Consider the following 18,465-nt stretch of genomic DNA (forward strand, 5'->3'; position numbering starts at 1 on the left):
AATTACCTCTGGTAAAGGCGCCAGGAAGGGTTGAACCTGGTACCGACAGGCGAATCCCATTTGCCAATTTTCCCGCAATTTTAAAAAATGGAGGTGAGTTATTTCAAAATCTCTTTCAAAAGGTCAAGTGGACTTGCAAAACGTAAAAATTTTACAATGTTCACAGATGTTTATGGGTAGCATCACTGCAAACCCTCACGAGACCTTACTCGTTCACTGGGGTAACCCAGGAGTTTAAAGGACTTGTTGCATATGCTAAATGCAACTGTGATTCATATAAAAGTGAGTTAGGTTTTTGTTTTGTTAGTTTGCTTTTGTTTTGTTATTCAAGGTTAGTTTGCTCGAGGACTAGCAAACAATAGTTTAGCTGTTAGTTTGTTACAAGTTGTTAGAGTAGTTATTTGATTTTTGTCTTTTTCTTATTTTTCATTTAATTAACTTCAGTTTTAGAATTAGTTTTTCCCTATTTCTGCCTTGTGTTTTGTGTTTTGTTTTGCAAAGAAGCGTTTGGACGTGCGGTGAGCCCTCGAAAGTACCCTCGAAGAGCCCTCTGAGGTTCTGAAAAGACCCTTCAAGCCCTTCAGAGAGCCCTCAACAATAAGTAAAAGAATATTAAATAAAGCAGAGGCATTAAAACGGACTAGAAGCTCAAGCATTAAAGACTCTTTTCTTTTATTTTTAGCTTAGGATTTTTTTCATCAATTTATTCTGGGTTTGTAATAAGGCTACTTAACAAATTATTATTTGTTTAAGCCCTCCACAGAGAGTTGCATTCTTAGTTAATTAATTCTTTTAATTTTCAAGGCAATAAAGAGTATATTAGTTTTCTGTGGAATACAAAGTGTTTCTCGCGTTTCCTGAGATCGACTCAGACTCCACCACTCGTGCGAGCCGGTTTTTAGTATTTGGTGTCTGGCTTTTACAAAATATTTTTATAAAAAAAAATATCTTTAAAAATTTATTTAATAAAACTTATACCAGATATTATCAATGGGTTGATGCATGATTAAAAATTGATACTCCACATTTATGCTTGAGTTTTGTTGCTTTTCTCATGATTTATATTTTATTTTTCATGTTGTCTTGATTTTCTTGACCGATCCATTATGATAAAATAAATCAACCTCTCAAATTGGATCATCAATGGCCAAATCCTTTTATAGACAACTTTCAGACATTTGGGAGGTGTCTCAAAAAATTTTGGGCCTAATTGGTAGTAAAAAAATGAGGGTTATGGCTACTGCAACCCAAGATGAAAATTTGTCCTACGTGCAGAGCGATTCTTGATAGTCGATTTTACAAAAAATCTAGTAAGTCAATGATTTCGAGTTAATGACTAATTTTTGGATATGTCATTTACACCATATGAATAGATTTGAGTTTTGTTTTCTAAAAATCTTGAAGACTTATACAAACCGTGAAAAGTTTAAGATTTTGTAGTAAACCTGGATTTGGAACTGTCTCAAGAAGGGTCTGGTCCAGAAAATCTAAAAAATTCATATAATGGAGTTTCTCGTCAAACTAAAATTATTCTAAAAGCTAACAAGCATATCTTTCATCAGAGAGGACGAAATTTCTCTCGGATTGAGTTTGGTGACTGCTTCTTTGGGAATTAAGATTTTGGCTGGTTCTGTAAAGAACAAAAAAATAGTCTCGGGTCTATGAATTTTCACCGGCAAACAAAATCATTTTTCTGAGATCTACCACTTAGAATTGAAAGTTAATATTCTCTTATATGACTATAAATTTTTATAGAGTTATATCTATTCGTTTTGATAGTATGTTAAACCCATAAACAACATGCAAATTCTGATATTATATAATTCTTGATTTTAGATAATATCTTGACTTGCGAATTTATTTTTCTAAAATCATGTGCTTGATTATGATATGAGATGTTAATTATGTATATGTTGATGTGGGATTTTCATGAATATACTATATGTATGCATGTAAATTATTTGTGCATGTTGGCATATAAGACTGCATGTTAAACATGAGAATTAAGCATGATAATTAGGCTAAGTGACATGCATAATCATGTATGTGTTATTCTATGAAACTCATGGTTCATGCTAAATTTAAATGAGTCTCATGCATCATGAAGTGTTATATGTGGCATGTGTTATGTTGTAAGTCATGTGAGGCATGCATACATGGGGCTTGAATGAGAGTTAGGTTCGGTGAAACCAATGGGGTACTTGTGAGTACTTGGTTTGGCTTTATTAAACATGCTCATACACACATATTTTAACTGAACTCTTGGTGACACCTTATTAGAAAGCATGTGCTTTAAGTTGGGTTCAAATGAACTATGTTAGGACACTTCAATGATTATAGGGAGTGTTAGTTCTTGCCTTGCGAGGTTGTGGTTTGCGATGTCTATAGTGGAGCTTGGGGCTGTTGAGCCTGATGCAGAGTGCACCTATTGTGTAGTTAAACATATTGTAAATAACACCTAATAACTCATTTATTCTAGTGGTCTATCATGGAGAGGGTAGTAGGTATACCAGTCGACTGATCCGTTTTGAGGGCATTGACACCTCTTGGGGCCCCAGTCATTGGTATAGGGTACTGGAGCTGTCAATTTATCCTAGATAGACAGTCGGACTCTGCAGAGTAGGAATCAATTCCCTGAACCACTGTTAAGTTTCTCTCTTGGTTAAAGACCGCTTCAGTGGATGTTTGGCTTGACTCTTCGAATCAATGTGTTAATTAACATACATAGCATAATAAACTCCCATCTGATTGTTAACTCAGGATTAGGTCCTGAGTGTGTACCCTTCAGGAAAGGAAAGAGAAACAATACATTAGATTGAGTTCATAAGTGATTAAATGATTCATTGAATATTGGCATAAATTTCTATGCATGCGTGTAAAATTTCTAGTTTCTGCATATGTTGGCATATATGAATCGTTTTGATTGCTAATGATATGGTGCAGGTACGTTACTTGATGGTAAGATTAAAATATTGTGTAATCCTGCACAGTGAAATTATTATTGTTGTGATCTTTAACTGTGCAGAGTTTATATGCTATGACATGATATGATTTATTTGCATAGGAAAAGATGTATGTTTTATGAATTTGTGTTCTTTTCATGCCTATGCGTATGGTGTTTTTTTACTGGGGTTGTGGCTGATGTTGCTATATTTTAATATTTCAGGTAATGAATAAGCTAGTGGACAATGACAAGAGACTTGGGATAGCGTCAAGAGGGTCATAGTCCTTTAGTCTTGTTGGATGGACTAAATGATTTTATTTACTTTATTATTTTTTCTTTAGTCTTGTAAACTCTGATATTTGAAATGCTAGTATTTGATTTATTATAATTTAATTGATGATTTAATTCTATTATTCTAGTTTTTCAAGTGTGTGTTGCTATCTGTAATCCGCCCAAGGTTTCAACCGAATCTAAAAAGAGTTTTCATTGTGTTCTTAAAAATCATGTAAAGGAATTTAAAAAAAAAATCTCTAAAATTTTTGGTTTCAAATATTGGGCCGTTACAAACCAAGTAGCTCTTTTAAGTTCTCTTTCATCCCACTTAACAAGATATTTGTGAAACTTATGCCCAGCATGTTCCATGCACTCATCTTCAACACCTTAAAGGGTTGGGTTTCTCTCTCATATGGGGCTTTTACCTCAAGTGTAGGGAAATCTCCTCGAAAAAGCTTTAATTGGCTAACGTGAAAAAATGGATGAACCAATGCAATCAGAGGCAACTTGAGGCAATAAGCCAATTTATCAAGCTTTTTTTTCACTTTATATGTCATAGTATTTAGGCAAGAACTTTGAATAGGGCTGCCCAAACAAATTTTGCAACTTAAGCAACCTTTTGAGAAAAACCCAATTGGCTACATGAAACTCACTATCACTACAACCCTTATTATAGATTTTCATCAATGGTTGGGCTTTGACAAGGTTCTTCTTGAGGAGACACATTACCTCATCTCTAGAATGTAATTGCTTGTCCACCTCATGTACCAAAGAGCTCACATGATCATATGTGAGTCAATTAGGAAACAACTGCCCATAAATACCTCTTATAAAGACATTTTGAGGGAGTGGTTGCTGGTGTTATATGTGTATTATGCTTAAGCCAAGTATTTGCTCCATTTGTTGGGGTGTTCACTCACATAACACTGTAAATATGTCTCCAACGTGTGGTTGCTTTTCGTTGTTTGGTCATCAGTTTATTGATGGATGGCCAAGTTGTAACACATCTTGGTTCTCATAAGAGTGAAATACTATCTTTAAAGCCCATTGATGAAGGTGGGATTTCTATCACATAGGATAGTGCATAGCATCTTGCAATTGATTTGATGAAATGGTCTATCACAATGAATTTTACCGTGTTTTTTTGGGAGTTAGGAAGAGACTCCACAAAGTCCATGGAATGTCCACCCAAGCCCTCTCTAGAATGGGAGTTAAGGTGATAAGGAGGTTTGGTGACCTCATATTTGTTACTTTGACACACTAGGACCTTTAGCGCATACTCTCACACATCACGCTTCATCCATTGCTAATAGAATTGTGTCTTAACCCTTAGTTCTTTGACATCCCCATATGCCCAGTCATGGGAGAGTCATAGAACTCTCTCAACAATTACAAGATTAATTCGTTATCTCTAGGCACCTAAATGTGCCCCTTGTAAAGAACAAGGTCTCCTTGCATCGAATGGTATGGGTGCTGACTACGGTCCTCCTCTACGATCCTTCTCACTCCCATTATTTCATTATTTTTGTTTTGCTTAGTACATGTCTTGCTTATTGCATATGAAAAAATAGAAAAAAAATAAAGAAACTATCTATCTACCTTGTGTCATAGCAAACGAGTATATACAACCACATTCCCCTCTCTTTTGTATCAAAGCTCAAAGTCGTATCCAAGTAGATTGACCAGTCACTTTTGCTGCATAGGAGTCAAGATCCGTTGTTCCATCAAGTACTTGAGGCTCTTATGATCAGTCTTGACCACAAAGTGGTGCTCCAAGAGGTAGTCCACCACTTCTCGATGGAGTGCATAATGGCCATTATCTCCTTGTCATAGGTCAATATACCCCTTTTTCACATTTGGGATGACTTTGCTCAAGAAGGTAATTGGGTAACCCTCTTAGTGGAGCACAACCCCTATTATGGCATCACATGCATCTGTTTCGACCTTAAACTCTTTAGAGACGTCTGACAAAGCAAGGAAGGACACCTCATAGATGAATCGCTTGAGCTTTTCGAAAGCTCTCTCAACTTGGGGGGTCTAGGCAAATGAACAATTCTTCAACATGGTTGTAAGAGAGACAACAATACACCGCTATGACCTTACAAACTGCCTATAGTACCCCAAGAAACCCCTTAAAGGACTGAATAGATTGTGGCTTGGGTCACCTCAACATGACTTTAACCTTTTCGAGATCAGTAGAGACTCCTTTTTTATTTATAATGTGATCCACGTACGGCACATGTCCTTACCTAAAGTTATATTTTGAGCTATTTGCATACAAGTTGTGGTCTCTAAGGGTGTGTTTGATGGTGCAGCCAGTACATTGCACTGGATGCAGCATACACATGAATCGTCGGACCCATCAAATGTTGCATATGGCAAACATGCGTCCGTAGAACATTTCCCTGTTATGATTATAACGGGATTGGGGAAATTACAAATCCTAATGTTAATCAAATTCACAAGAAGGTAAACAATTTTGAAAACAATTGAACATAAGTTTCCAGCAAGGCCAAAAATACCAGAAGCCAAAAAACAATAGAAGCCTTCCACCTATGAGATATGAAAAAGGCAATGCAAAAACAAAAACCAGAACATATGAAAAGGAACAAATACAATAAGAGACATAACAACACAAGTTATTGAATAGTAATAATAACTTTAGCACATGTCCATTTAACAGAACATACCTGACATAATGGCAAAAAGAAGCCCTTAAAAAATGTTGCTGGTTTATAGAGTGACTTTTTCAATTATTGATAAAGAGCAAAATGCAGTCGGTTATTCTTCAGAATGTCATCCCTAACTCGTAAGAGTAACACTAAGTTATAAAAATGTTGCGCTCTTTTGACACTCAAATTTGATGAGAAAATTCTTGTTGTTTGATACATTGCATTTGGCGACCATTTCTCAGGTTCTGTCAGGTACAACACATCTTCCCAAAGTGAAAGCGAAGGAACAACCTTGAATGCTTTTGGAAGTTTGTCAGTCGTATACCTGCTAAGTAGCTTGCCAACTTTGCAAACAATGAATTTCCTTATTGCAAGAAACACAAGAAAGGCTAGGAATAATGAATAAGTTATAGGAAAGAAACTGATACAGATCGATAATGCTGCTTTAAAATAAATAAATAAATAATTGGGCAACCCCAACCATCCCTCATTGTTGTATGAATGAAAAAAAAGGAAGTTTTAGGTGTAGGATTGTAGTGACATACTAAAAAAATATCTTCTTTTGGATTCATCAAAGTGGGCATATAAAAAAAGATAAATAGAGATCAGTTATGGTTTGGACCTCTTAGTTGAATGAACTGCCTCCCTATTGTTGCTTCATCTCTTTGGTTCTTTAAGTTCGAAGTTAAAAAACGTAGACTCAGTGATGCCTATTTTTTACGCAAATTTAAAGTAGCATATTATTTAAGTGACTTGCTATTGCATATTTTTTAGTCAAATTTAAACTAAAGAACATAAGAATGAAAGTAACTTAAATGATCTTCTTTAAGTTTCTTCACCTAGGTGGTATCCCATGTGGTAAGCAGAGTCCTTTGCCAAGCTGAAGGCCCAGGTTCGAATCTCTCTGCCACATGGGGCTTAAGAGATATTTGGTAGGGGTTTGCCTAACTCCAGCTTGCCTATAAAAAAAAAGTTTGTTCACTTATTATTTATATCAGAAGCAAGTCTAAATGGCCGTTGCAATAGTTAGCTATGCAACAACTCATACTAAGTATAAAATAAATACAAATTTTCAATAAAGAGAGGCTTACTTTTTTCTTTTTAATTTCCATTTATCGCATGTTACCACCATCACCATCACTTTTTTTTTCATCATCACCACCATTACTACTGCCTTTTTTTTATACCATAATCACTACTGCCACCATCTTTATGTAGGAAAAAATCGTGTGGGCCTATATATGATAAGTCATATGTTATATGTTGTCTATGGTATAGGCCTTATTTATGTGATCTAATTCAGTTGGGTCATGTGATATTTCATATGGTGTGGTGTTATAAAGTGAAGAAATCTGTTATGCCATTTTCTGTCAATTTTCAATTCTATGATGGGCTGAATTGGAAATAGACTCCCAAGTGATTACAATTAAGTTATGGTCCTCAAACCTTATATAGTGGTCTTCTCTTCAGACTTCTCATCATCATCAAGAGAAATCAATCCTTCTCTCATAAGGTTTAGAGAAAGGCAAGAGCCGCATATACAGGTTCTGAAAGATCGTACCCATCAAAGATCTGCCAGAGCACTAATGGATTCAAGTACACTTCCACATTAAAATTTGGTTTCAGTCTTATTTTCAATGATTTAGCGTGAACATGTTTGACAGTCCTTTTAGTTTTTCGATGGATTTAACATCCAACAATTGGTATCAAAGCAACTCGTGCCTGATGAATCATTGAGATGTTCAATTTCAATATATATTTTTTGTTTTTTTTTTATTGATGGAGATGATTTATCATGATCAGTTTTGGGGTGCAAGAGAAGGAGGGTCAATCATTTTTCTTTTCTTTTCTTATGCGATTCAATTTTGCCCGAATGCAGAGAGGGCCAATCGACACTTCCCTTAGGCTTTTGTAGATGGGCGGGAGGGCCGATCGACCCTTCCGCTTTTGTTTGCCAAATCATCGCGGGGGGGGGGGGGGGGGGGGGCTCTTCCCCTTTTCAGAAGACAAGACAGAAAGGGTTGAAAGTCCTTTCCCTTTTCAGCGAGCAGGATGGGAAGGGTCGATCAGCCCTTTCCCTATCAGAAGACTAGGAAGAGGACACCATCCAAACCACCGTCCAGACTACATAAAGGGTTTTATCCTTTTCTTGGCCTAGCGGATGGGGGTGTCGTCTAACCATCTTGTCGGTCAGACTTCATCTGCTCTGATTGCCGAGAGACGGGAGGGCGATGCCCTTCCATACTTGAGTTTGATGGCATCGAGGGCTGATTTGGGCCATCACCGGAGGAACTTGATTCGTCGGCCACCCTGGGACATTCTCGGAAGCCATCGATCTTAGTTTCGACCGTTCACCGGATAAAGTGTGTTCGTCGGCATCCTGGGCCGAATTCCACCATCAACGACATCATCTGAGGATCGACGACAGTTGCAGTCTGATATGGTCCTTCATTGACAGACATCAACATCAATGGCCGACGAGATTGAGCATCGGGCTAGGCCTTCAGGCGATGCACTGATACTCGGGACCGATTCGGCCTTCGATCGATCCGAAGACCTGAGTGATTCATTTTAGGTTTTAAATCGCAGTGCAAGGCTGACCCGGGATTTAGACCGTCTCGGTAACCCGAGCCGGTTCGATCTTGTGTTTGCTAGGTTCTGCTCTCACCAGTGACCCAAGCCGGTTTGGTGCCTAGTTAGGGGCCGGACCGACTAGGGTCACATTCGGGGGTGAGAAGGCTTGATGACCTAGTCCAGCCCCGTTCAGTTGTGGGGGTTGAACTGAGTGAGGTGGGGGCTGACCGGTTTAGTTCCCATTTGGTTTGGGGGGCTGAACCGAGTTAGGCCATGCCTTAGTGCTGGTTGGGCCTCGTTAAACTCGACCCTCTGCACGAGTCTGCACCCGACTGCGGATTGCTGGGTCTGGATCAGACCAGTTTTGACCTGCAGGTGGGTTTGGCCAGATCCGATTGGTCAGACGCGTGAACAAACCTTAAAATCAAATAAAAAAAAATGTGAGGATTTTATTATTTTCAAAGGCTATTTAGTGTGCTTCATGGGTCATTTTGGTGGACCATCTTCGGTTATTTTTTGTCCCTATACAGATCATAATTGCACTTTCTTTATGTTTATATGCATAGATTAACGTATTTGAACCTTGGTATTCTTTTGATTTAGAGTCTGATATTTTAAATTAAATTGATTGAATCAATATATTGCCAAAGTAACCTCTTTTGTGTAGATTAACTCATTTTAGAATATAGTGATCGGCCCAAAGAAAAATTACCATCTAGCCGAAGTCAAATATATATTTTCAGTAATAAATATAAGACAATTATACAGTTTTCTATGTGAATACAGTTTTCTATGTGAATAACGAGTCAGTCTGTCCAAAGACTAAATGTTAATGTTGTGTTGGGTATCTTGTGACTGGGTTCACCATAGTTTAAATATATTGTTTTATGTTAATGCATGTGAAAATATATGTTAATCATGAGCTTGTTTTGTTCTTGATTTAGTTAATACTTCTGCTTCTTCGATATCTGCAAACTTTAATTTCATCTCTATTTTGAGTAGTTCTAATTTCAAAAACTGAAAAAAGAACGTTATGATTATTCTTGGATACATAGATTTGGATCTTGCACTATGAAAAGATTAATCACTTGCTCTTACAGATAAGAGTTCCGCTAAAGATAAAAGGAACTCTAAGCGGTGGGATAGATCTAATCGCATGAGTCTCATGATCATGAAACATGTAATTCTTGAATCCTTTAAGGGTACTATGTTTGAAGAGGTTAATGCCAAAGGTTTCCTTGAAGAAATTGAAAAACATTTTGCTAAAAACCAAAAGGTTGAGACAAGCACAATCCTTTCGAGTCTTGTTTCTATGAGGTATAAAGGACATTAGGGAGTACATTATGGAATTGTCCCATCTTGCTTTTGAAACTAAAGACATTAAAGTTAGAGTTGTCTGAGGACTTACTCGTACACTTGGTTTTGATATTCCTTCTTGCATAATATAGTCAGTTTAAGGTTAGTTATAACTGCTAGAAGGATAAATCAACTCTTAATGAGCTCATTTCACACTGTGTGCAAGAAGAGAAAATGATGAAGCAACAAAAGATAGAAAGTGCTCATTTGATAGTAGCCTCTAAGGACAAGTTTAAGAAAAAGAAAAGGAATAAGAAAGTTATAGTGAACCCTCAATCACAGAAGAAATAGAAAAGACATCAGGATCCAAAGTCAAGTTATTTCTTTTGCAAAGGAGATGGTCAAATGAAGAAGAACTGTATCAAGTATCACGCTTGGCGTAAAAAAAAGGCTTCGGTTTGTTCTAGGATTAATCTAACTTCTATACCCAAACACACTTGGTGGATGGATTATGGTGCTACCACTCACATAAGTGTGTCTATGCAAAATTGCCTAAGTTATCGAACACCAATTGATGCTGAAAGATTCATCTATATGGGCGATGACAAATCAGTTAAAGTTGAGGCAATAGGGACATTTAGGTTACTTTTAAAGACTGAAAATTATTTAGATTTAAAAGAAACATATATTATGTCATCTTTTAGACGAAATTTGGTTTCTATTCTACTTTAGACAAATATGGTTATTCTTGTTTATTTGAAAATAATGAATTTAAATTATTTCTTAATTCGAATCTTAGTGGGACCGATTCTTTATCTACGATTGATAACCTATATTTGCTAAATATTGTTGCTTCATATAATGAAACCTTGCATTTCAGTTCTTATGGTATAAAACAAAAATTAATAAACGAGAATTCTACTTTATTATGGCACAAACACTTAGATCATATTTCTAAACAAAAAATTAAAAGGCTTATGATGAGTGAAATTCTTAATTCTCTTGATTTCACTGACTTTCAGGTTTATGTTGAGTGTATAAAGAAAATTGAATAAACACAAGAAAATTAGGTGCTGAAAGAAAAATAGATGTCTTAAAACTAATTTATACAAATATTTATGGGTCATTATATGCGGCTTCTTAGAATAGTCAACATTATTTTATTACGTTCATATACGACTATTCGCGTTATGGGTACCTATAATTAATTCATGAAAAGTCTCAATCTCTGAACGTGTTCAAATCATTTAAGACTGAAGTTGAAAATCAACTTGGCAAAAATATTAAGGCCATCAGATCTGACCGTGGTGGTGAGTACTATGGTAGATATGATGGATCAGGTAAACAGCGTCTTGGGCCCTTTGCTAAATTCCTAGAGGTATATGGGATCATCCCTCAATATACCATGTCAGGCACTTCTAGCATGAATGGTGTTGCTGAGAGATGAAACAGGACCCTAAAGGATATGGTAAAGAGTATGATTTCTCATTCTACCTTATGAGAGTTCTTTTAGGAAGATGCATTAAAGACTGCAGCTTATGTATTGAATAAAGTACCATCTAAAGCAGTAACCCAGACCCCATATGAATTATGGACAAACAAAAAGCTTACTATAAAGCATTTTCATATTTTGGGATGTCCAACTGAGGCTATGCCTCACATAAAAAGAAATTGGATTCCAGAGCATTTAGCTGCTATTTTGTTGGGTATTCTGAAAGAGCTAGGAGCTATAAGTTCTATGACCTTGGGAATAAATCATTTTTCGAAACAGAAAATTCTTGTTTCTTTGAGGGTGTTGAGTTTGGGGGGAGTGATAAAGTAAAAGACATTGCATTTGAAGAAGAGTCTCTTTCTCTTCCTACAATTGTGGTTGATAATGATCAGATTTCTATTCCTGATATCGCTCCCACAAATCCGGATCATGGCAAGGCTTTAGATCTTCCTATCCAAAATCAAGCTTTTACTCTTGGAGTACAAACTCAACAACCTCAAGAAACACCTTAAGAACAAGTGCCATTAAGAAAATCCACTAGAGAGAGGAGAAGGGCAATTTTAGATGATTATATTGTCTTTCTACTAGAACATGAGGGTAATATTGGCTTAAGAGAAGATGATCCAATCAACTTTTATCAAGCCACACAAAGTTTCAACTCTCAAAAGTAGATTAAAGCAATGTATGAGAAGATTACATCCATGAAAGACAATGACGTGTGAGATCTTATCTCATTACCTGAAGGTGTGAAACTCATTCGTTGCAAATGAATATTTAAAACCAAAAGTGGTTCAAAGGATAATGTGGAAAGATATAAGTCTAGTCTTATTACAAAAGGGTTTACTCAAAGAGAAGACATTGATTACACATAGACTTTCTCTCTGGTTTCTACGAAAGACTCTTTTAGGATTATGATGGCATTTGTAGCTTATTATAATTTGGAGTTGCGTGAGATGGATGTAAAAACTGCATTCCGTAATGATGACATTGATAAAATAATATATATAGTACAATCAAAATATTTTGTCTTAGGTGATGTCAAGAAAATGGTTTGCAAATTAAAGAAATCAATCTATGGACTTAAGCAGACTTTCCATCAGTGGTATCATAGATTTCATCAAGTTGTCCTCTCATTTGGTTTTGAGATGAATGTGGTTGATGAATGCATATACCGTAAGTTTAGTGAGAGTAAATATATTTTTCTGGTTTTATATGTTGATGACATATTGCTTGCCAGTAATGATATAGGCATATTGCATTCCAAGAGATTTCTGACAAAGAAATTTGAAATGAAAGATCTTGCTGACGCCGCTTTTGTATTAGGGATCCAAATACATCGAGACTGTTCTTGAGGTATTCTTGGATTATCGCAAAAGAGTTATATAGAAAGAATTCTGGATAGATATGGCATGAAAGATTGTAATCCAGGTGATACTCATGTTGCTAAGGAAGACAAGTTTAGTCTCGCTCAGTGCTCTAAACACCAGTCTGAAATTAAGGATATGGAACAGATTTCTTATGCATCTGCTGTAGAGAGCCTTATATATACTCAAATATGTACGGATCTGAATTTAGCATATATTGTTGGGACGTTAGATAGATATATTAGTAACCCAGGTATGGATAATTGAAAGCAGCCAAACGGGTTATGTGATATTTACAAAGAACAAAAGGTTACATACTCACATACAGAAAGTCAGATCAGTTAGAAATCATTGAGTATTCTGATTTTGACTTTGCTGGATGTCAAGACAGTCACAGATCCACATCAGGTTATGTTTTTCTATTGACTAGAGGAGCTATTTTCTGGAGGAGTGCCAAATAGACACTCATTGATTCTTCCACTATGGCAACAGAGTTCGTAGCCGGTTATGAGGCATCCAATCATGAAATATGGTTACGTAATTTTGTCACAAGGTTGCAGATTTTGAATAATGTTAAGAGACTGCTAAAGTTATTTTGTGGCAATAATTCGACAATACTATATTTCAATAACAATAGGAGCTCATCAAAGTCAAAGCATATTGACATTAAGTTTCTTGATGTTAAAGAAAGAGTGTAGAATGATTAGATATCAATAAAACATATTGGCACAAACTGTATGATTGCAAATCCGCTTACTAAAGGTTTGCCACCCAAGGTCTTTTACAAGCATACTACTCAAATGGTGTTTTATCATTTTATGAAATGCAGGTTTAGTGGGAGTTTGTATTTGGACGTTCTATGATATAATAAAGTTTCTTTTAGCACTTTATAATAAAGTTAAAGTTTCAGTTTCATTTTATACTCATATGTTGTGATCTCACTAAAGTTTAAGGAATGACTAGTTAGAAATAGGCATGTTTGATCACATTACATGTAATTTCTATGCTTCACATCCATACTTAATCAATATCATTTGATTATGTTAATATACATGATCATTGATGGGTCCAATTATGTTATTTGTAATGAAGATCACTTTGGTTCTATGTTGAAATGATCAATGAACCAGATTGGTAGAGATATCAATTGATAAGACAATGTTTTTGAGCTTACAAGGTTATAATGTGTATGTGGCCCAAGTGGGAGATTGTTGATAAAAATCATGTGGGCCTACATATGATGAGTGACACATTATATGCTATCTATAGTTTAGGCACTTTTTATGTGATCTAATTTGGTTGGGCCATGTGATATCTCGTATGATGTGGTGTTATTATGTGAAGAGACTTCTTATGCCTTTTTCTGTCAATTTTCAATTCTATGATGGGCTAAATTAAAAATAGACTCTTAGGTGGTTATAATTAAATTATGATCCTCAAACCTTATATAGTGGTCTTCTCTTGAGGCTCCCCATCATCATCAAGAGAAATCAGTCCCTCTCTCATAAGGTTTAGAAAAATGCAAGGGCCACGTATACAGGTTCTAAAATGTCATACCCATCAAAAATCTGCCGGAGCACCAATGAATTCAGGTATGCTTTTGCATTAAGATTTGATTTCAGTCTTGCTTTCAATGATTTTAGCGTGAACATATTTGACGGTCCTTTTAGTTTTTCGATGAATTTAACATCCAATAATTTACACTTTTTATTTATCATCACCATTGCCACCGGTGTTTTTTAACTGCCATCACTAATATGGTTACCACCATCATCGTCTCCATTTCACCGTCTTCATCAGCAAGTATTATTTTTCACCCTCACCTTATTCTTTTACTATCACCAATGCTATCTAGTTTTTACCAACACCAGTTTAGTACAAACAATTAATTTATTATTTTTTCTTCTTAAAAGTATTTATAGTAAATAATTTTTCATATAAGCTTTAACACATTTGGTTAAAGCATAAAAGTGAACACTGTGTAGCACTAAATTGAACACTACTCATCAGTTGGAGCTTCTCAACAGGATTGCAATAAACTACATTTTAGGCATATATTCCAAAACTTACTTTGCAAGGCATTCTTTATTGTATGCAGAAATCTGATTAAGGCATAAAAACAAACCTTGTGCAATAAAATATGTATACTCTTGTCAAATTAGGACCTTTAATAGAGTTCTTAGAGGCACATAAAAATAATTAATATGCAATAATAAATTACACAAGTCCCACAATTTGAGGCTCCTCAAAAAACCTGGTTAAGGTATATATTTTATGAACATTGCGTGAAGGGCATAAAAAATTATACCAAGTGATGTGCCTACGAGTGTGAACACAAATCCCATCATTTGAAATAGGATGGGTTCATCATACATTCAATCCGAGCCATCAAATCAACGGCTAGATGGTTCTGCAGGATGGCTAGGATTGAATATATGATGGAACCCATCCTATTTCAAATGATGGGATCCTTGTTCTACGAGTGGAGATGCATTCTTGTACAGCAAACAGGCAGATGCAACAATCAAGTGTGTGCCTTAGAGCCATTAAGGGGGTAGTCTCTCAAATGAGGTGCACACCTATAGTGGCAGTTAATAAGGAAAACCACCATCGTACTCTTAAGGTTGCTGGAAGCGCTTGTCTAAGGTGGTGCTATTGTGTCCGAATCAGTAGTTGCCATTGATCGTCCTTCAACTGAGGACGCTCACACTCTTGTTGACACGAATGATTCAGTTACTGTTGGTGAAACTGATGAGGCCTCAATCGAGAGAAGCAATGCCAGGGAAGGAATCAAGGTAGGGAGTGCCGAGGAAATGTGGCCGGAATGGGGGTCATTGTGGGGGCGGTGCCAAAGGTTGAGCAATTGGTGCACAACACGGGAAATTATGGGGAGAGTGACGTACACATGCAAGGGACGAAAGAACTAGAATTATGGAGCGGGTGTGCATGATGTGGCTGCAAGCACACAAGAGGGAGTGCACAAGTTGAAGGGGCCAACAGGAATCGGTGGGTAAAGGGGGAGGCGTGGATGTGGTTTTAGGCAGATTTCTATCTAGGGCTGCATAAAGGGGGGCAGAAGGATCTCATTGGTCTGCTACCAATCGAATGTGAAAAAAGTGTGAGGTGGCAGGGTGTGGGTAAGTGTGATGTAAGAGGGGAAAGCCAGGGTAGGGCTGCTAACATACGAGGGGAAGGAAAACATGCTAACTGGTGATGCAAGGGAAGAAGTCAATAATGGAGGTTAAGTGGGTCATGAATGGGAACTGGTGATGGCAATAGGGAAGATGGAGTCAGTCAAAGAAGGTAGGTAACAAGGCTTTGCGCCTATTGGTGCAATCAACAGCATGGTTGATAGCTCTAGTGTGGGAAGGCATGAAAAGGAAAGAAGAGAGAAGAACAAGAAAAAGCAAGAGGAGAGAGAGAGAACTTTTCATTCCATGATTTTGTAGCACTCAGCCACACCCTTATATAGGCATTTCTTAATGGGTTTGGATCTTTTTGTCCATCATTACAAGGTCTGGTCTAAAATGGACTCATACCCAAAGGCCAAACAGGTCTTGCACTCACACATTTGCACCCATATGCCCTTTGCTGCGACGAGCATGCAACATACCCCAAAATGGCTTTGCATTATTGTAGATCCTCAAATTTTGAAAACCAAAAAAATGGGTTTTATCCAAAAAAAGTTTTGGATAAAAAAACCAGATTCGGTTATTAGAAACAAGAGATGTGGGCTTCATACTTCAAGTTGTGCACCTTTTCTTCTCTGCTGAGTAGGGATCAACCACACTAAGAGCTCAAAATCTTCAACGCCATGCTTTTAACTTGCGAGTGATTGTAATCCTAAAAACAAGAGAGGTTGATACCGTGGAGCATAATCAATGCAAAAAAAGAGCACAAAACATGATAAATATGATATTCATTAGAAAAATCCATACTTTTATAATAAAATAAATGAAACAAATACCAAAAAAATCGAGCTTAGCTAGCCCTTTCCTACGACGATGACAAGTGGGGTGAAACTTGGACAACGCTTCGACAAGAAGGAAACTCCAAGAGGCTAGGTGAAACAAGAGATCTAAACCTAGACTAAGCTCAAGTTGGCTTAGGTTTTAAATGCTGAACTAGGGAGAAGAGATCCTTATTTATAGTTTTTTGGTGGGTTTAAATCATTCCATGGATCTGAAATCCAAAGATCCAAGACCACCCATCTATCTTAAGACTCCCTATAACTAAGCAAAATCCCTTGCCCCTAGGGAGCCACTACACAAGGCTCCATATAACTAAACAAAATCCTTTGAGAATGATGTTTCATAAAGTCCCAGGTTGAACAAATCCAACATTTAGTGAACCTCAGCTTAATAGTTTCCATATAAAAATATAAAACTTTAAAATTTAAAGAGTAATTGGGTTAACTATCGTGATATAACATGATATTTTCAAAACAGGTGGTATTTGAAAATATCAAGATTTTTTCAACATGGCATCATCTTGTACTTGGTTTTTTTTTTCATGAGTAGCGGGAAACCACCCTCAAGATTTTCTCGACGTGTATGGTGACATGCACAAACTGCTCCTACCAGATGAGTGAAACTCCATTGGTAACCGAATGTATACAAGATCTATAGCAATTATACCACCCCCATTAAGAAGAGTCAAGCCCTCGGTTTGGAGGCATTCCTATTAATAGGGATTCAGACAAGCAATCAAAGTTGCCTTTGTATCTACGTCAAAAATATCAGTCATAATAATACGGCAAAAAATAGACAAGACCGATATAACACTCATTAAAGTTTAATTTTTTCAGATTTACTTATTTTGTAAGAAAATAAGTTTCTTTTTTATTTAATTTTTGTTATGAGTGTTGCACTTTTTTTGCAGCAAGACAAGGGAAAGTGAGAAGCACCCCACTTTCGCTCCCCTCAAAAATATCACCGGCATAATAGTACAGGAAGAAATAGACAAGAACGATATAACACCCATTAAAGTCTACTTTTTTCAGATTTACTTATTTTGCAAGAAAACACGTTTCTTTTTTATTTATTTATTAAGTGTTGCACTTTTTTTTAGTGGTCAGGCCAAAGGAAAGCGAGAAACACCCCACTTTAGATCCACACACCTCTCTCCCCCCCACCCCCACCCCCACCCCCACCCTTGTCTCTTCTATCATTGGCCACACATCGGCTGGCCTAAACTTGGTAAAAACCTTGAGGTTACCCCTGTCCACTGGAAAATACACCAATCTTCGACCTTGAGTAAAAATACGTTCCTCGTGAGTTTCGAACTCCTAGCATCCCATCAACTTGGTGACATTCACAAGTCGCCCATACCCAATGGGCAGAACCCTTGTGGACAGTATTGCAATATTCCAAGGCTACAAACATCACGAATTCAATCACTCATGAGATCAAAGCTGAACATGTATGAAGCAACACTGCAGGCGCAGTCCACTCTTCCAAAGTTTAACACTAGAGTGGAGGCAATTAAAGGCTTAATCTAGTGGACTCATCGTAATAGAAAAGAACATATACACACCTTCCAGAAGAAACACCCATTTCTCGAAGAATCTCAAGTTTGTTCATCACTGAAAAAAGACCGGTAAACAACAAAATTGCTGGCATTGCTTTGTACAACAAGAAACATTTTTCTCTTAGAATCTCACAAGTTCTTCCAACACAAAAAAAGACCAGTTAAACAATGAAGTTGGTAACACTGCCCTGTGCTTCATTCCCATGAAAATGAGGGTGAAGGTGGAAAACAACTGTTGCTCATATGGACATGCAATCAAAAGAGTTACAACAACAACAACAACAACAACAACTACGCCTTCATCCCAAAACAATTGGGGTC

At 36.8% G+C, this 18,465-nt stretch overlaps 1 protein-coding gene across 2 annotated transcripts in view; it reads right to left on the reverse strand.

The window, feature by feature from the left end:
- Positions 1-6,086: 6,086 nt before the first annotated feature.
- Positions 6,087-18,465, reverse strand: part of LOC149822417 (tRNA synthetase class I (I, L, M and V) family protein) — a 124,645-nt gene continuing 112,266 nt past the window's right edge. The window contains exon 30 of one of the 2 annotated variants that reach the window (XM_089981460.1): positions 6,087-6,214. The gene's annotated coding sequence lies outside the window, so the exon portion shown is untranslated. Of the gene's footprint in view, positions 6,215-16,439; positions 16,459-18,465 lie in introns of those variants that run through there. The other variant, XM_089981461.1, reaches the window with a different exon arrangement.

The sequence above is a fragment of the Nuphar pumila genome, chromosome 11 (genome assembly GCF_984573655.1).
Source record: "Nuphar pumila chromosome 11, dmNupPumi1.hap1.1, whole genome shotgun sequence".
NCBI classification, from domain to species: domain Eukaryota; kingdom Viridiplantae; phylum Streptophyta; class Magnoliopsida; order Nymphaeales; family Nymphaeaceae; genus Nuphar; species Nuphar pumila.